The sequence below is a fragment of the Macaca fascicularis genome, chromosome 7 (assembly GCF_037993035.2).
Source record: "Macaca fascicularis isolate 582-1 chromosome 7, T2T-MFA8v1.1".
NCBI classification, from domain to species: Eukaryota; Metazoa; Chordata; class Mammalia; order Primates; family Cercopithecidae; genus Macaca; species Macaca fascicularis.
Genome location: NC_088381.1, coordinates 76,279,291 through 76,300,030, shown reverse-complemented (window position 1 = coordinate 76,300,030; position 20,740 = coordinate 76,279,291). Strand labels below are relative to the sequence as shown.

The 20,740-nt window shown below is 41.1% G+C and overlaps 1 long non-coding RNA gene across 4 annotated transcripts in view; it reads right to left on the bottom strand.

Moving 5' to 3' along the window:
- Positions 1-20,740, bottom strand: part of LOC102135343 (uncharacterized) — a 215,418-nt gene that overhangs the window by 47,213 nt on the left and 147,465 nt on the right. For 3 of the 4 annotated variants that reach the window (XR_010588294.2, XR_012416279.1, XR_001492299.3), the window contains one exon: positions 3,763-3,905. The exons of the other annotated variant lie outside the window; for it this stretch is intronic. This is a non-coding gene — a long non-coding RNA (uncharacterized lncRNA). The remainder of the gene's footprint in view (positions 1-3,762; positions 3,906-20,740) is intronic. 4 annotated transcript variants of the gene reach the window in all.

Sequence of the window (20,740 nt, the reverse complement as noted above, 5' to 3'; positions counted from 1 at the left end):
GCCCCTGTGGTAGAGACTTTGACTCCGACGTGCCCTTTAATGGGTTGAGATCTTTGACTGGGGTTGGCCCCATTCTGTTTCTGTTCCTGGACACCCTCACTTTGGTGGTTAAGTGGATGGAAATCATCCTGACATGTCCTGTCTTTGCTCTGTCTTTCCTTCTTCCCACAGTTGGACCCATCTGTAGAAGGTTATTAACTTAAGTCCTAATACCAGCTTCTTTTGATGCCATTTTCTTCTCTTGCATAAAAGATTCTCCTTTCACTCCTTGCACTTCACCCAACAAGGGCTAGTGCCTCAATAGTGAAAAATGAATGAATTAATTGAGGTCCTCTTCTCTATGGCTTGGTCAGCACCAATTGTTATTTTATTAACATTTTTCTTCTCTAAAAGTCAATCATTCCTGATGGTAATGGATGACTTAGTTGGCTCTCCAAGCATATTTAAATACTATAAAAGGTCCAGGCTTAGCAATATATTTATTTGTTGATACTCATATTTAATGCATAGGGACTTAATAATATTAATAAATGATAGAGTGTAGATTTTTAAATTCATCTGTGCAAACATACACATATACATACAATTATACATAAACATATAGGTGTATGCACATATTTATTGCACTGTATAAAACATTATATTGATGTTTCACACCAAGGATGGTCTTCTCAGGGGAATCAAACACTGTGGGAATAAGACATTTAGTATATAAATGACAGACGGCAGAAAGTGGTAAGTTCCAGAAGAGAGGTACAGGAAAAGACTGTTGTATTAGTCTTGGGAGAGATTCCTTATGTTGGTGATATCACGGAAAACTTGCAATTTAATGTCACATTCCCTCGTGCAGAGGGCATGGAGATACTCAAGGGGTGAGTGCTGATCCTCACAGTGCTCAGGACCTTGTGTCTTAGTGCATGTAAGACCCAAAACCAGTGCGGGAACCAGCAGAACAGTTAGGATTTGGGGTCTGTCCCACCCTATTCCTTTAGGGAGAAGAGAGCTTCATTCCATTAGTACCTAAAAAGGCATCAGGCATTTGAATCATGGAGCCATGTGGTTTCATTTTATTTCATTTCATTCTACAACGTTATTGCCCCATTTTTTTTCATTGAGAAAATTGAGGCTGAGAGCCTAGGTAACCTGCTCAAAGTCAAACAGTAAACAAGTGGCTGAGCTGAACTGTACACAGGTATGTCCACATAAGAAAAGATTTCTCATTTGTGAACAGGACTTAGTCTCACATGAACAACGCTCACCCCCACTTTATGCTGTAAAATCTAAAAGAAACCTTGTGGTAGCTCCTGTGTCCTTAGCACAGTAAGTAAACACAGCTGAAACTCAACATGCCCACCCTCCCAGAGCCCACCAGAGTCCAGAGCTTGTTTTGCCTACGCTGGAAGGAATTCGAGGGCCACTGAATTCCTTCGTTGGCTCTTTGGTTCGAGTCCTCAGCCTTCGGCACCACAGATGACCAGATCTATCAAATCCGGAGAGACACTATGACTAAAAGGATTTCACCCCTTTTCGGAGAGCAGAGCCCCTTACACCATCCTGGACCACACTCTCTGTTCATTTGTTTGAAGTTTACATTGAACTGTGATTTCCAGAGCTGGAACAGAGATGCTTTGGGCACAGAAGTCTACCCTGTCCCCTGTCCCCACAAGGCACCTGCCGCTGAAAACCATGTGGAGACTGGGGAGTGTCTGCCCTTCTATCTGCAGCCAGAAGGCAAACTAAATAAACACGCAGAGCACTTGAATGAAGATCCCACAGATGCACCCCCACCTTTCCTAATCACCCGCTGGATTTTCACCTACAAATCCTTCCCCGGGCCAGCCACCGCTTTCAGCAAGGCTGACAGCTCTGCTTGCTGCCCCTGCTTCTCACCCTCTCCAGGGCAACTGTGATCCAGACCCACCAGCACCGCTGCCTCCCTCACCCACTCAAAAGAACAGCTTGAAAAATCCATTTGAATGAAATGGCTTGATTACAATGGGGAGACAATTGGTTGAATAAAGTCAATTATCTCTCTGGTGACAGGTGCCCACTTTGAAGTCTAGGCACCTGCTGGCATAATCACTAAGGCTGACATTTCCAGACCTTTATTAAAAGGGGAATAATAGTATGCCAGGCCTGAATTTTGTTGTTGTTGTTTGTATTTTTTTTTAAAGCAGAGCAGAAGGGAGAGTGTAGTCTGCAGCTGCTGGGTCATTACCTCTCCTTAGCTAGCAGGTCAGGAACTGGGCCTTTGGATGCTGCCAGGGCTGTCAGAGGCTCCGACTGAGGCTGGTGCTGTCTAAGGTAACTGACTCTAGGCAGCAGAGCCGAAGGACTGTGCTTACAGCTTTAAGAGCCTTAACTACTCAAACCTGGAGAGCATTCAGATATGAATATTTAGTAACAGGAATAAGGGAATCAGGCACATCTTATTAATCCAATTAGGGAGACATAATGGAAAACAGGAAACAAATAAACAAATGATTTCTCCACAGCTGGGATGGTATTCCCATGTCCCGTCACTTTCACCAGTAGCCTATATGCTCAGCCTCACTTTACTGCTGACCCAATCTCCTTCCCTCTTCCAAGACCCTCTGTTCACTTTCTCCACCCTTACTCACCCAGACAAATGGACTCTGCAATTGTTAGAGTAGCAGATGGTTAAAGTAGGAGTAGGAGGTAGCAGCAGTAGGAATGTCTGGGGACCAAGGAGTGAAAGCAAAGTTGTTTATTCAACTAAAATATATTACTGAGTTAGTCTTGCACAGATAATACATTATGCTACCTGCCCTCTAGAAGTTCATACCTTAAAACACGAGTTAAAAACTTGTAGTGCTTAAGGATCAGGCAGGTATTATTATAAATGTGTGATGGTAGCTGATGTATAATAGGGACCAGTGGGGACTGTGGAAAACTAGAGAATCCTTGTCTGTCTAAAAGAGGCCACCTGGATTCAGCTCCAGCCATGAGTTGTCAAGTGATCTTGCAGGCCCAGTGTTGACAGAGCTTGAAATATTGCAAGAGAAGTTGGGATCTGAATTTTTTTTTTTTTTTTTTTTGAGACAGAGTTTCACTGATGTTGCCCGGGCTGGAGTGCAATGGCACAATCTCGGCTCACTGCAACCTCTGCCTCTCGAATTCAAGTGATTCTCCTGCCTCAGCCTCCCAAGCCTCCCAAGTATCATTAGCATGCCACCAGGCCTGGCTAATATTTGTATTTTTAATAGAGATGGGGGTTTCATCACACTGGTCAGGCTGGTCTTGAACTGACCTCAGGTGATCTGTCTGCCTCGGCCTCCCAAAGCGCTGGGATTACAGGCTTAAGCCACCGCACCCAGCTGGGATCTGGATTTCATATGACACTTGTTGATACTTTGAAGAGTGTGTTAGCCTACAAAGCACATACGTGGTTTGTCGGCCACCATTTTATGATCCACATTCCAGAATGAGTTGACTTTCTATCCTAGAGGAGTTTTAACCAGGGGGAGTCACCATGATCATCATCCTATTTACCATTCATTAAATGTTGCAACATGCCATATTCATTCATTATCTCATGTATCCTCATACTATATACAATGAGGGCATTATTATTTTGATGTTATGCATGAGAAAACTGAGCCTATGTGATAGCTATCAATCAAATTCAAGGCAAGAAACAGAAGGGACATGCAAACTTGGAAATTAAGAAAAATGTAAAAAAAGGATTCACTACAAAGGAGGGGGCAAAGCTGGAGAACTCAACAAAGCATGATACAGTACCTTGGTGCAAGCAACAGCAGACAGCTGTTTCCACCTCTATACTTGAAGACACAGGAGAGAGTGGTTCCACAACCCACTGGGAGTAGCTGCATTGAGAGGGGTGCTGGACAGCAGTGGTGGCCTTTGGGAGTCCTGCTCAGTGACTATGCAGAAAGAGAAACAGGGAAAAAATATATTGACGTCACTCTCCTTTCCACCTCTGATGTACATCGACCCATTGGCCCAACCAACTGGAAGCCCGAGGGGAAGGGAACCTTCTGACACAGTCAGTTACCACTCAGCATCCTGGGCATAGAGCAAGGAATAGAAGGGCAGAGAGTAGATCTAGAGGGACAAAGGCAAATCATCTAGCATATCCCTTAGCCAAGAGTCCAGATCCAGTAAGCGGTGAACCCAGGTTTAGCTGACACAGCTGTGTCTATTCTTGCTACTGGACCAAACAGGCCCCTTTGTCCTGAAAAACAAAGACTATCTCTGGCTCTCTATCTAGACATTGTCCTGTACTTACATGTAAGTGGTATCTTAATTTATATCAACTCATTGCAGGTCATATCTAGGTTGTATAGTGTAATATTTAAGATCGCAAAGGTTCTTGAATCAAGCAATACTGGATTTAAATTTCTATATGTACATTTTACTAGTGGTCTGACTTTGCAGAAGTCACTTAATCTTGAGACTCTTTATTGTTAGTCTCAGTATTCTATCATTTACAATGGGAATAATTGTACCAAACACATAGAATTTTATGTATAATGAGATTATATAAACAGAACACTTCATACAATGTCCAGCTCATAGAGTTAAATAAATGATTGTCACAATTATTATGTGAATGATATTATTAGAAAATGTATTTTCTTTCAAGATTCTTAGCTCACATTCTCATCAAAGATTCACATAGCCAGAAGGCAAACTAAATAAACATACAGAACACTTGAATCAAGAAAGAACACAGAGGCACCCCCACATTTCCCTAATCACACTTTGGTTTTTCCTCCTACATATCCTCCCCTGGGCCAGGCACTGCTTTCAGCAAGGCTGACAGCTCCGCTCACTGCCTCTCTTCTCCTTTTCACCTGAGATAATATTTTTTTGTGATTCATTTGGCCAAACCCAAAATATGCAAGCACATTAACAACAGCAGTATTGCGACAGTGGTTTATTAACACATCAAAGAGAAACACATTCAAAGGGCTAATTTCAGTCTTTTATTAAGCCCTATGCAAGAAGAGACTGGGAGAAACAGGGTCAATGGATCACAAGCTCTTTAGGGCTCAAGAGTGGGATGCAACTGTCTGTCAAAAGGGCAAATAGATTAAATTTTCCTTCTGTTCTGGGTTCAAGCTAGGTTTACTTCTGGCACCGTATTTAGAGATGGACAATAAAATTCTGAAATATATCCAGAAAAATATGATCAGCTTGATTAGAGAACCTGAACCCATGTCACAAATGTAATAATTAAAGGAGCTTATTTCATTTGGATTGGAGAAGATATTTGGTGGGGCATATGAGTGCCTTCATGTCATCGAAGAAGACAGGATGAGTTCTTCAACTGCTGCAGTGAATAGAACCTGGCCCAGCACTGTGACCTCCTAAGAACATCAAGAGTGGCTCAGTATAAAGAATAACTTTCTGCCCTGAATTTGAATGCCTGCCTCAAAGAGTATCAGTTGCTTCTCCCTGAGGGTGTCCAAGAAGACTCATTATGAAAGAGCACTCATTGAATATAGATGAATATTTCAATGGTACTACAGGCTTACACGAGGAATTGAAAGCTTATGTCTATGATCCTCCTGTGCGCCTAATGCTCAGTGGGCACACACATGAGACTGCAGCTTCTCTTGCAAAATTGGAAGCTCTGTCAACACTGGGCCTGCATGACCACATGCAACTCCCAGCCAGAGCTGAATCCAGATGGCTTCTCTTAGACAAGGGCTCTCTGCTTTGTCACAGTATCCAACAGTCCCTATTATATATCAGGTGGCTTTACCCATTTATAATACCTGCCTGGCCCTGTAACAGCACAAGTTTTCAACTTGTGATCTAAATTATGAACTTCTAGAGGGAAAGTGCCATAGTGTATTCTTCTCTGTGCCTGAACTCAGTCATGTATTTTAGTTCCTAATATGGTCACTGCCTCATTAATGCCTATTTAAATGGAATGTTGTATGGATCACCCTCTGCCTTTACTTTAGTCTGTCATAGGTTTCAGAATCAGACATTTCAATTTTGGTGGAGGGCAGAATTGAGAAGCAAAAGTCAATTCCTATTACCACATCTTCAATAACTCCCAGTAGGCAGATCACTTCCTCTATTCATTTACTAGTTTATTCTTCTGCCAGTACATTTAAAGAGGAATCACATCATATCAACATAGCATATTTGAACATTCTACCCATTAACATCTGCAATATCTTTAGACTTCATACATCGTCTGTCAATAATTTGTGCTGACTGTTTTCTGTGTGCAAAGAGCTAGGCCGCAGTATTGGCTAATTGTTGGCACACTTGCTGGTAGCGGTTCTGAAGTCACATTCTCCCCCACCAGGACCCAAAACACAATGTGACACCCATTTGCTGCCCTAAGAGTCTAACAAAATAGAATACTCTCAGGAAATCAAAGACCTTGAGCTTGGGAGTGCACAGAAAAAAGATACACACAACATCACAGTCTACATATGAGCATAGCTATATTAACTTTGTCATTTTGTTCTGATTGTTGATATTGCTATTGCTACCACCACCATTACTACAGTTGCTTCTATTTTGGGTTCAGACAGTTCCTGTGAAGCTGCCGCCAACTGACAAACACTGGTGTCAACCACACATATCTGACTCCCTGAAGTGATTTGTGTGTGTGTGCGTGGTTGTGCCTATTCTTCTTGGCAGTGACTGAACCCTGAGGCCATAATTCATGGTACTTGCAAAGTTGAGAGTCTTGGTGTGATGGCATAGTGCAAAAGACACAGGGAAGAAAAGCACACTCCTGGAAAATAGCATATGCTGTTTTTTAGTGCTGGAGGCCAGGAGCCCAGTGGAGCCGAATGGAGCTCCATACTTGTGAGTGTGAGAATTTGAGTCCAGCACTTTCTCATGTGCTGTTTCACAGTCCAGGATGGCTAGAATGGCAAACTTCCATTGGTGGAAGTTCAAAATGTCTGTGAGATGGATAGTTGAGGAAGCAGAGCAGCAAAATAGAAATATATATAATACTGTGTTTAAGGGAATATTTTTAAAAATATTTTCTTGAAACTCAGAGGAATTATATTACACAGAAGACTAAATGACAGAATTCACACCAAGCAGTTGCTCACAGCCTTGTTAGACCTGGGCCTTGAAGTATGGCCATTGTGTGGTAAAGTATGTCTACTCTTGGGTAGAGGGGATGTGTAGAGAATAAAGCTTAATCTCTCTCTTAAGGGGAACCCACTAGTGGAAAAGTCAGAGCACAAAAGACAAAACATTTTAATAACACACCACCAAATATGTGGGACAAACAGCCAGTTTCACATGGGGATGTGATACCAGGCTTTCTCAAAGAGTAGCTTTTGAAAAATAAGGAATATTTGTGAGAGAAATAAAAATGTAGATAGCAATTGCACGTCAATCCCTGGATTGTTGAATTTCAGAATTCAGAGCTGAAGCTTTCATCTAACAATTCTAATATATGAATACTGTATCCTTTAAGTTCAATGATCAATGAGTAAACAATGACTACGTAACATTTCATGCAAACTATCCCAGTGAACAAGACAGATAGGATCCTTGTTTTCTTTGGGTTTTTATATTCTAGAGAATGAAGATAGATAATAAATAAGCCAAAAAAATTGGCAGGATAGTTTCTGGTAATGATAAGCACTGTAATGGAAATGAGACAGGCAGCCTGAGATGGGGTGGTAGGGAGGACAGAAGGGCGGGCTGCTTCTTTAGATTGTTAAGTCTGAAGACATCTGTGAATCAAGCACAGAAAGCTGTTTAATAATAAGACCCTGCTGGGGACTAAATGACAATGGATGAGGAATTTGTTTTGAAGTTTTTCCTCATTTCTCTCCACCCCCATTCAACCTCAGCATCGGACTCAGCACAATTCTTACCAAAGTGTTAGGCAGTGTGTTAGTCCATTTGTGTTACTTTAACAAAATACCTGATACTGGGTAATTGATGAAGAATAGAAATTTATTTCTCACAGTTCTGGGGGCTGTAAGTCGAAGATCAAGGCACTGGAAGGTTCCCTGTCCAGTGAGGGCTGCTCTCTGCTTCTAAGATGGAACCTTGTTGCTGTGTCTCCCAGAGGGGACGGATATTGTGTCCTCACATGGCAGAAGGGACATAAAGGCAAAAAAGGATCTAATTAATTATCTCCAACCATTTCATATGGTTGCTAATCCATTTATGGGGGTTTCACCCTCATGACTTATTTACTTCCTAAAGGTTCCACATCTTAATTCCATCACATTGGGCTGTAAGTTTCAACATGAATTGTGGAGGATACACAAACATTCAAACCATAGCAGGTAGTGATAAGAGCATTAGGCAATAGTGCTCACAGGCATGTTCCTAGAATCTTGGTGGTTCCTCAGAGGTGTCTGGCAGTTCAGAAGAGGACCCAGGTCCAATTATGTTAAATATTGACAAACAATCATCCTTTCTAGAAGAGCAAAAAAAAATTTTCACCAGTGCTCATGCACCCTGAAGAGTAAGAGCCCTGACTTCCAAAGTTAGGGTTAAGGTGCTGGCTCTGACAAGGACTAGACTTTCGACCTTCTTGAGCCTGAGTAGTCTCTGAAATACCCCTCCCAGGGCTTCAATTCTACTTGCCTGTGATGTGACCAGGAGTCTTGAGCTGTGGGGAAGAAGATGAGTTTCCCAGGCTTTGCTTCTTTCTTCCTCCCAACTCCCCACCTCTTACCTGACTCTTAAAAGTTTTCTGGATGTGGATCACCCACACTAGTCCTCCCTCAGGGGAAAACAACAAAGCATTATTGGCCTATAATTTTCCATTTTGGAGATGTTTCTAATGACTATATGATATTACACTGAGTGTCCTCTTTTCTTTTCCTGGACACAGAACCCTGAATTTTGCCTTTGGTTGGAAGTCACCCCCACACACAAATCCAAGGAGTCATGGACCCTAGGGCTCTGATATATGGCCACCTTATAACCTCCTTGCAGAATCTTAGAGATTTCTTTGGCCACCAGACACCCCTTACTCCATCGGGGTATGCAAAGATTCCAAACTCCTCACTCCAAATCATGAGCAACAACAAATATCAGACACAGAGAAGTGCACTTGTAGTAATTTTATATGCTAGAATTCCCAATCTCGTCTTTCCAGTTTGGCCCCATCTCAGCATAACTGTGTGCCATCCATGTGACAAAGGGAGGTCATGGTGGGGAGAATTGCAGACAACTACTCCCTCCAGCATTGACTTCATATTCCACATAGGCCTGCCTCCGTGGTACTGTACACTAAACACCGCAAGATCCTAAACACTGGAGTTTATATACCAGAAAGAGAAATAGGAATCCTTCTCCTTTCCCCTACACCCTTATACTCACACTCTCCCTACGGATGGCGTGCTCTGACTTGGTGCAAAGTCTGTAGGATAGTGGGCCGAACAGAATGTTTTATCTGATTAAGCAGAGTGAGTGAAACAAGGCAAAGCCACCAAGAAAATCTGTCTCTTGGCACCCTTCTGCCCTGAGAAGGAATGAGTGTGTTTGCCTTTTCTGATCTCCTCATAATTAATATCTGGCCTCCTGTCACTGGTGCTGGGGTGCAGGAGAGGGGTATTGCTTTTTTCTGCTTCCTGAGCCACCTCCTGGGAAGTAGTAAAAGATGTTAATGACAAGAGTATGTAGGGCTTGTGAAATAGGTGGAGAGGTAAAACCAGTTGTGAACAACCCCTAAAAAGTAATAAGGTGCTAATTAAATAATAAGAAGTAATATTTTGGAACAGAGCTACAAGAACTTATGTGTCCAAATGAGTACTGTTTCCTTCAAAGTGGTACCTTTGGGAAAATAAATAGTTATTCCAACAGTGCTGCCATTGATCAAACTATTTCAACAACTGGAATATTTTCCTTCAAGCCAGTTCTAGTAACACCAGAAAACAGACTCATTGGAGCATCACATCTCATTTTTCACAATCAAATCCAACTCCATACAGCTTGAGTATCTATCAGAAGCTTCCAGAGCTGCCTTGTGCGCCTGCAGTTGGGCTCATATGGTGGGCAGCCACAGAGGAGCCATCTCTCACAGTGTCCTCTGTCTTAATCACCCAGTGTCGATGCTATCCCCATGCCCGAGATCTCCCATTCCCACTCCATCAGTGAGCCAGTGACCATTTTGGCTTCCTAAACTAGTCCTGAGTCAGTAGGCCCTTTAGATATCAACATTTTTGGCTAAAGTCTTTCCTTCTCAGGGTTCATCTTGGTTATTTTGGCATTGATGGAAATGCACTTTGCAGACTTCCAATAAGGGTAATTAACCAGGAATGTCATGGACCAAGAGCCCCAATTGCTGTGTTCTACATGGGGGTCAGCTTCAGCCACAGTCTTCTCCAAGCTAACCATGGAACAAGGCAGGGATATCATTTCTGAGAGCTATGGGATTTCTCTGATGACCAAATTTGGTTGAAGAATGCCCAGGGACTGCATCAAACCTCCCTTAGACCGCATGACCATCCAAAAGTTTCCATCCAGCCTCCTCCCCTCTCTCCCTTACTTAGGATCAGATTTGCATTGAGGACTGAAGACCCTCCAGCACTCTCTCTATTTTTTCTCAGGTGGGCATATCTCTTCATAAGAAGCCTTGTACATTTCATCTCATCTTGGCATCTGCTTCTCAGACTAACAGAGTCCTTCTATTTGTTTCCCCAGTTTAAGCTTCTTCTGATTTCCAGTTCTCACACATCTGTAGCCCTCCTTCCTTAACCAGGACACTCAGTGTCCAGGGACTCTAAAATAAATCCAGAAGCATCCATTCCGGCCACCCCCTGACCTGAACCTCAGAGGGCGTTTAACTTCATCCTTTTAGAATAAGAGTTTATTTAACTTTAGGCTATTTGCTGTATGAATCCTTCGCAGCTGACAATTTGCAGTATTGAGAATATCTCAAAACCGCACATGAACTCTAGAGGTTCTTCCCAAGAGGAGATCCACATCCTCACTACCACCCTGAGTCCTGGAAACATCACTAGAACAAATATCTAGTATCTGATAAGAACTACTTCAAAGACACCACCATCCATTTGACTATTCTAATGTATTTGTTTAAAAAAATGGTGGGATTTTATAGCCTCATCTAATGTACTAGAAATACATAAACAAGCAGAGAAGAAGAAAAGGCTGTCCTGAGCCAAATATAGCCCATTTACTTGGGTTGGGAAAGAGGGAATTATTGTTAATATGAATTGACTGATCTGAGTTAGAGGGAAGCACCCCAAACTTCCTGCCCAAGAAAACTGCTCCGGTTTTCAAAATCCAGTTCCCACACCTTTCTAGAACTTTATAGCTCATGGCTCTATTACAGACACTAACCTAGGTACAGAGTTGTTACTGACCACCCCATCAGGAGTATGCAAAACACTCAGCTCTGTTTGCACACCCAGAGATGCCCAATTTATTAAAGATCCAGTCCTTCCTACTCTTTTATGAGCTCATCCCCTACTTTCAGGTACATTTTAGAAGAAAAACTTAGAGCCATTCCCATTCCAAAAAGTTAATCAATTGGGATTCTTTATTCATGATCTGATCGTTGGGATGAAATATCTCAAGGAAAAGCAGGGTAAGTAGTTGCACGGCTCGATCCAGAAAATATGCAAAAGATGTCTGTATTGCTAGGAACCCATTTCAGGATTTAAAAATGCTTACCCAGGGCTAAAGTTTCTGGATGATCCTCCCATTCACCACCTGTGTGCAGAGACTATGAAAATAGAAGGGAGAGGAACCAAATGCTGCCTCTCCAAGCTTCACATAAGAAAATAGAGGGAAAACGTAAGTGTGCAATCCAGGGCAAACAGCATCAAATAGAACCACAAGAGATAAGAACATTTCGGTGTCTGAGAGTCATCATCTATGAGACTTCCTTAGACTCTACTGAATCGCTGCATCATTTTGGTGTTCCATTGCCCAAAAGCTTCCCCACTGAGCTAGGGTGAAAAGTGGGTAAAATTCAGTCCTGCTTGGATTATCAAATTATATTCAACAGTTTAAAATAAAATGTCCTGGACTTCCTACTAGGGAGTAAACTTTTCAGTGATGGATTTGAGAAGTGTGTATTATCAAATGGCTATGGCGAACAAAAAAACAAAACGAAACAAAACAACAAAAACAAAAAACAACAAAGGAAGATAGCATCTTTCTTTCCTGTAGAGTTCTAACAATTTGAAAGGGTACCCTAAGATACTTGAGAGCCCCTTCTTTCTTTCTGGTGTTAATAAAACATGTCATTGGGTACATAAACCATCTTGATGTGTTGGTATCTTATATCTATATTTCATTATCTTACATCTGGATGATACAATTGTCTTTGAAAGGGTATTGAAACTACCCTTTATTGAACTACCTGGGAGAAAGCACTCTGAAATATCCCCCTTGCCATAGCCAGTCCTGCTGGCCTTAGTTAAATAGGTAAGGCATAAGGTATCTTAACAAAATCGATTACAGGGCCCCAAAGAAATGGATGAGCAATGGCTTTCAAGACCATCACTATTACCAATTGATCCTATTAAAGTGGATGTTTACATCTTATAGGATTCAGTGAGTATTTCAGAAATTTTGTAGAAAAGTATTCCATTGCTCCAAAACCCTTTAAATCGTCATGGCCTTAAACCCTCAATTTGCACTGGGAACACTGAGAAGAAAGGGAGAGCTTGCGGACCAGAGGAGAGCCAAGTGTTGTCACAACCCCTGAACCCTTTGGAGGTCTTCAGGCATCATGTGTAGGAAGGTACTCAGGTTTTCAGGAGCTGTTTAGTGGGGCTTCTGATGCAGCATTTGCTGACCCCATCAGCTCTTTGTCTGCATTAAAACTATAGGTCTTGGGGCCTACAGGTTGAACTATAGCAAGTTCAGGAAGCCCCTCATTTTCACTAGCAGAAGTCTGCCTGATAGTGAGGCTTGATATCCCATCCATAAACTACATTGCTTTGCTGTAGCATGAGGAGCCAGTAGCACAGCCTGTATTTTGCTTCAACATGGGAAGAGTTTGGTATTTCATTGGTAAAACTCCAGACGATGTAATTGGTTTGTGTTTGGGTTATCTTGTATAAAATAAAATAAAAATTAGTTTTAAAGGTTAGAGTCCCTCAGTGTGCAATATTCTTACACTGTGTGCAGCCTGAGAGACCTGGGACCCATGGAAGGAACAGCCAGCTTACATCACAGTGTGAGACACGTGTTCATTGACAGATAATGGGACTCATCAGCCACACTTTTAAAAATTGGTATTTTTCCTGCTGAGCAGCTACTGTTGAATTCATATATGTTAAATGGTTGTGTAGCAGGTTTGAAATTTACAAACATAAAATTAGATGTGCAAGAATATAACTTTAATGTTCTGTAACTGAACACCTTCATCAATCAGGATATGCTAACTACAGTAACAAACAACCCCCAAGTCCCAGTAGCTTAAAGGTTTATAAACAAAGGTTTATTTCCCACTCATGACACATGTCTAGTGTAGGTCTATTGTAGTCATTTACAACCCCAGAGTGATAAAATCTTTATCATCTCATGCCGTAACTATCTTAATATAAGTCTTCATGGTCTCCATGGTCGAGGCAGAGAGCAGGGAGAGTCGTGCTACAGCCCATAAGTGCTTCCACACACAAATGATATACATCATTTCCATTTGTATTTCACAGTCCAAAGGAAATTGAATGGACACACGCAAAACTTTATAGAAGTATGTGTCCCAAAGGAGAGGAAACAGACACTTTCATAAGCACTAGTAATGTTTACTATACCATCTTAGCTTTGGAGCTACCATTTCCACTGATGTTAAGCATTTCTTAATTTTGGCACTTAAACAGGATCACTGTAAGTGCTAGGCAAGTCAGGGTCCAAGGGTCCTGCTCCTCCCTTCCAATATGATTTCTGTCTCTAACCGTTCTATGTAGTAATTCTGGAATCCCTGCTGAAGATGACTCAGACCCTTCTGGCTTAAATTGTCTCCTTGGGATATTTAATCAGTTTGGGATTTAAACTCACTCAATCAGAGCTGTAGTCTTCTCACTCTCTCTCTCCCACTGCCCCCAACTCAAGCTGGGGAAGTGGCATGGGAAAATCATCTCAAGGCTCAAATAAAATTTCCTGATTATGTGGGCCATCTGAGCAGGGAAAGAATCAACAATCAATGTAAACTTTGGGGCTGTGGGGGGGAGTTATCATAAGATTTGAGGACATGGCTTCCAACTGTAAGACTGAGTCTCAAAGCACTGAGAATAACTTTCTTCCATGGAAAACTGACCTGGAAATAATGCAAAACAACACACCTCCAGTTAAGTGTGGGGAAAACCTTGTCTTTTCAACCTGACAGCTGGAACCTTGGATATGCATTTGCAGTGATGGATCACTTCAGTCGTTTTGTAGAATCTTATCCTACCCAGAGATTCTGGACTAGGAGCCAAACAGAAATCCAAGATAAATTGAGACAAATGTTCCTCAATATATCAGTTTCCTGTTGGCACTCACTCTGATCATGAAAAGACTTTGAGGGTCTACTACTCTATCTAGTATTCCAGTTAGCTGGGATAGAAATGTTCCAAATTATACCTTATCTCCATCAAAGGGATCTTCAAGTGAAATATTTAACCAAATGATATTTTACCAAGGGCACTGTAGCCATATAAGGATATTTTTATATTAAAACCAACATGTAGAATTTACTCTTCATGATTCAAAATAGTTATGTGCTCCGCATTTGAGCAGGACTGCAATTATCCATTGATACCTGCTTTGAGATGCAAGAGGTATTTGGAGGTTTGGGAAATCTTTCCCAATGTAAAGCCAAAAGAAAAAGAAAAATTCAAGCCATTTTTCAGTTTGCTACATCTCAACTGTCTTTAACAGTGATGACAAGTGTGATGTCTGCATCTGAAGACAAGAGCTTCAAAAAAGGCATCAAATAACATGCTTAATTTGGGCATTCTTGGTAAACATAAAGTATCTGGCCAGTTGAAAACTGCTCCCATCAAATGGTATAAAAGGGGCTACTATAACGAATTGGCTGAGAAGACCTTGAGTTTGGCCAAATCAAAGGATTCAGATAAATGGCTAATTGCCCTTAGATTACTGAAGGAAAGGGCTAGCTTTCTGTCACTAAGTTCAGAAAATGGAAGCCAGGACATTTAAAGCAGTCACAGGGAGGAATCTTGAAAGATGCCAAGATGCATGTAAAACCTCACTGAGAGCAGAGTCGAGTGGAGCAGAACCTCAGGGCTAGTAGTCTGCACTGATGACACCCAAGATTTAGGAGCCAACTAGCTCGTGTCACTGGCCTGAAATTTAACATGTGGCATTAGAGTCAGATATCCAGCACTGCATGTCCTTGGCACATATTAAGAATCAGGGTAACAAGGAGGCCAGGCACGGTGGCTCACACTTGTAATCCCAGCACTTTGGGAGGCTGAGGCAGGTGGATCATGAGGTCAGGAGTTTGAGACCAGCCTGGCCAACATAGTGAAACCCCCATCTCTACTAAAAATACACATAAAAATATTAGTTGGGTATGGTGGCAGGTGTCTGTAATCCCAACTACTCAGGAGGCTAAGGCAGGAGAATCACTTGAACCCGGGAGGCAGAGGTTGCAGTGAGCCGAGATCGTGCAACTGCACTCCAGCCTAGGTGACAGAGGTAGACTCTATCTAAAAACAACAACAACAACAACAACAACAAGAAAAGAAAAGAAAAAAAGAAAGAAAGAATCAGGGTAACAAGGGGTCTTGTTGTGGGAAATTACCACCAATACAAGGGAAGGCCCTCAATTAAGAATTGCTCTTTGTCAACGAGGAGTCTTGCTAGATAAGAAGCCCCTAGGTTTCATGGAGGAACATGTCCTTTTCAAATCCTGGACCAAGCAACTACATTTCTCTGGTGACATCATAAGATTGCAATGGTCACAGTGGCAATGGACAGTGGAGCCCAAGAGGCACAGAGCAGTGGCTCCAGTTTTGTTTCGACCAAGCAATTGTGTCTCAGATTGACGTGCTAGACTGTAGGGGCCCTGAGAGCTTGGAATTTTCACAGAAGCTGTGGGAATCCTAGAGGTCAAAAAAATTAACAGCCTTGGCAAAGTAATATGGGCTTGAGCCATTTGATGAAAAGAATAAGAAGATATCCTCTTCCTTAGAAGTCCAAACTGTCGAGGTAGAACATCTTTGTTACAGAGCTTCTTAGGTGTTTGTTGGTCTCTTCAACTAGAATTTGAATTGCTAGAAAGTAGAGAAACCATGTTCATTCATCACTGTGTATTCTAGAATAGGTTACAATTCTTTACAGTAGAGGTCACCATTTTCTGTAAAAGGCCAGATAGTAAATAGCTTAGTCTTTGTGGGGCAGATAATCTTTGTTGCAGCTACTCAACTCTCATTGTATTGCAAAAGTGGCCGTAGATGACACACAAACAAATGGGCATAACTGTGTTCCAATAAAACTTTATTTACAAAAACAACAGGCCACAGGATCATAGTTTTCTGACCTTGCTTCCCTGGTGGAAAGACGATAAGTTCTGAGGCAAGATAATCCTTATTTTAGATTCTAGCTCTGCCTCTCACATAACCTTTCCATCAGTTTTCTTTTCTGAACAATAAGGTGTAATAATATACCATACATATAAATGAAAATTGTATCTGTGAGAGATCTTGAAAATATTTGGAGCATAAGGAAGTACCCAGTAGATATATTTCCCTAGTAGGTGCTTAATTCATAGAATTTAAATTTGAAGATTTTTTGCTCTAAAAAGTATCTTGACCAATCTTTCCTAGAGAGTTCTTTGCAGCTCATCTAGAGGTCGTGTTTGTCATTGATTTCAGCAGACAGGCTGTGCAATCAAAAAAGCTCAAATGGAATTTGGGGGGTAATTCCAATCGAGAGATGTTGATTTAAATCTCTAAGGTCAATGCACTAACTCAAAGTTGAAAGGAATCAGGGAAATGGAGCCTTCAGACTTACTATGTGATTAACTTTCGGGACACAGAAAGAAAGAGCATAATAAATGTGTAGCATTTGCTACACTCTTTTGATGATGAAATTAAAAAAAAAAAGAGTCTGTAGACATTAGGAGATTGTTCAGGAGACTCTGCTGAATTGGGTTAATGTCTCAACAAATCATCCTCTGATGAATTCCATAATGAGAGCATTTATTGACCTGCACATTGGAGAAAACAACTTACATGAAGAATTTGCTGTAAAATATGTGTTTAATGGGAAGAACAAAGCTAATGTTTGGAATGCCTTTTTGTTTGCCAGGGGTGTAAACAAAGTGTTTAATTTCCCCTTTCTCTCTGTGGAGCTCTGCTTTAAACATCATGCTATAATAGAGGCAATTACCTATGAAGGGACAGATTGTTATGTTCATTTCCAGTGAAAACGGCTAGACTTATGAGCTCTGGCATTGTATGATTCAGTTAAGCATCACAGTCTTGAAGGCTGACACCTAATTCCTCCCAGCCTTTTCAGTGTGCAACGGGCTACTATGCATTAAATCTCTAAGGCCAATGTACTAACTCAAAGTTGACTCAAATGCACAAAAGAGTATGCATTTCTCTTTTGTGATGTTTAGTGTGAACTGGATTGAATATTCCACAAATTGCTCCTTTCTCTATGGATTTTTGTCTTTCCATTTCTTTCACCAAAACTGCTTATGAGATTTTCAAATGTATTTTTGAAAATAATATTGAGGAGTGGTTCCAATCATCTTAATAAAGAAGGTATTGTGGAGAGACATCATGGCAAGGTGTTAGAAGGGTGAATGACCAGTGAAGGGACTTGGTTTCAGTTACCATGCTACTCAACTCCTCAGAGTCTCTGTTTGTTCATTTATAGTATGGGAGAATAATAGCTGTGCTTCAGGCAGAGGAAATTAAATGATAATGAATATAATACACATAGCCTAATAGCAGGCACAAAACATATGATCAAAAAATAGTATCTGTTATTACTTATATATATGTTTATTTACCCTAATCAGTAAGCTACACTATTTTGGATACAGTGAGTTAACTGAGGAAGTAGAACTGCTAAGAAGAATTTCGACAAAGAGTGGAGTTATTCAATAAATATTGCTTGATTTGATTTGGCACAGCCATCATTCTTAGGCTCTGCTGGTTCCGAATTAGGCCATAGATATTTTCTCAGCTATTTTAATTAGAATCAGATGGAGGAAGAAACAGAGGCAATGAATATAAGAATCTGTTTTACATCACTCCCCTGAGGATGGACAGAGGAAATAATAGGTCTCTTCAATGTTTAATTTCAATGACTCAAACAGGAGGAAGGTTGCCAGGACAAATGGAGCTGTTTTGCCTCCTTGGGTGAAGGATAATTTGATACAAGCTCCCTTTTCCAACAATAGAAGTTAGGACCATGACTCAGCAGACCAGGAAAGCAAGAGACTAAAAAAAAAGTCTCTGTGTGCCCTCCTGGACTTTGGATTGAAAGCTGCCTGTTTTATCTGGTCTGCTTATCATATTACTCCACAATTGCAATAGGTGTCTTATTACAGTCTCGGCTCACCCCCATCAAAGCTATGTGCTCATAAGAATATTGATGTCAAGACTGTGGCAGGTGAATGGAGCACTTTGTTGAGTGTGACTCTCATTTCATGTGCCTAATGGCATGTGCAGTGTGCACCTGCCAAGTATAACCACATATGTACAGGTTGCAGGAAGGTGGTCTTTGTCTGCCTCTGCAGTGCTCAGGCAGAGGGATTCAACTTCACCGTGCATCTTCCATGAGCAGGCTGAGGAGGTTAATTATATCTTACATATCCTATTAAATCCAGCATTTGTCCTCCTTAGAGTTAGATTTGTAGAATGAAGCAAAGCAATAAAGAAATTGTAAGCCACCCAAGTTACTGTAAGACCACCTGTGACCAAAGGATGCCTCAATTTCCAAAAGAACTCTAGGAAAATGTGCCATGTGACCCACAGCCTGGCACACACAACTGTTCTCCTTTATTTAGGCTGATGACACACATTCCCTAAGGCAGTGACCAGCAGGGTGCTGCAGCCTGAGAACACATATGAAGCTTCATCTCTTTTTTTGAACCAACAGCCTACTCTGAGTTCAAAGAAAATAGCAAGTGGCTTAGTCCATTTGGGCTGCTATGACAAAATACCATAGACTGGGTGGCTTATAAACAAAAACAATTATTTCTCACAGTTCTGGTGGCTGGGAAGTCCAAGAGCAAGATGCCAGCACATTCAGCGTCTGGTGAAGATCTGGTTCCTGGTTAACAGATGACACCTTCTCACTGTGACCTACCATGGTAGAAGGAGCAAGGCAGCTCTCTGTGGCTTCTGTGGCCCAGAGACACGATATGGACACTAATCCCATTCATGAGGTGCCACCCTCATAACCTAATTACCTCTCAAAAGCCCAACCTTCTAATACCATCACATTGGGAGCTAGGATTTCAACATATGAATTTTTGGGGGACAAAAAGATTTAGATCATAGCAGCAAGAATGGGGGAGAGCCAGTTCAGATCATCTACAGGTTTTCTGGAAGCTAATTTAGTTTCGTTTCATTTAAGTTTAATTTAGTTTAGTTTCATTTTGTGCTTTGTTAATTTATTATTTTCCTGGTCATGAGCTAATTTATGCTATAGTAGAAAACATAAATACAAAACACAATACCCAAAGCATGGAAAGCATGAACAGTGAGTATCATGCTAGTAAGCTGGTTTTTGGGGTGGTGGGGATGGAGCCTGGTTATAGCCTTTGTCAATTTCTATGGTGTAAATGTTTCAGTTATGTTCAATTTGAAGCTATTAAGAGCTTAACAACTAACTCTCAACATTTCTAAATATTTAACAGTAGTCTCTTGCTAGCAAGTTCCAGAAAAACCACTGGGTAAGCCCAATGCCAAGAGTAGAGGCAACTGTTGTTAAGAAAATGGCTTATTTATCTCCAGTTATTTGGCTGTACTTTTCACACAAGTATAGGTCTATATTATAAGTAAAATATTATATTTGGTTTTCCTAGTGCTTGCTTTTTGGATTTACTCCATGACCACATTGTATGGATTTTTCACAAAGTGCTTAGTTAGCCAGCTTTTTTTTTTTTTTTTTAAACATGGAAGAAATTGCACAGGACTTGGAGGAAAACAGAGCCAGATTCAAATAGTGGAGTGACTACTTGCCAGTGATAGAGATATGGGAACATTACTCAACCTTGTGCAAACTCATTTCCTTACCTTCAAGGTGGAGACAACGAATACCTAATTCACAGGGTAAAAATAGTAGGCATTTATTAAGCAGACATAAAATTTTAGTTCCTTCCTTCTCACTTCCAACCCTGATTTAGTGGTTGGTTTTTTCTTACTGCACACATCAGTCTTACCAGTTGGGAATATCCTTCTTGGATCCCTCCTCATGAGAAAGGAAGAGCAGAATGGTATCATTGCATAAAGTGGCCTATATCCTCAGATGGCTGCAGTTTCTCAGAGAATCAGGCCCCACCTTCTTAAGTTGCTGTGACTTTTTCAAGTTGACTTGCTGAGCAGAGTGGCCAAGTTCACAGATTGCTAGTTAGGAGGAACAAGGGCTGTTGATGCATTTTATAGCTACTTGGATTCAGAGAATATCAATGCTAAAAAGGACCTGGTGGAAGAACTAACCCCAGAACTGCAAACAGGAGTGAAAAATATTGGTTATGTGATCATATAAATACATATCGTATCAATATTGGTAACATGTAATGCATTTATGACAATGCTTATATTAATAAATTTCATGTCTTTCTGTGGAATGA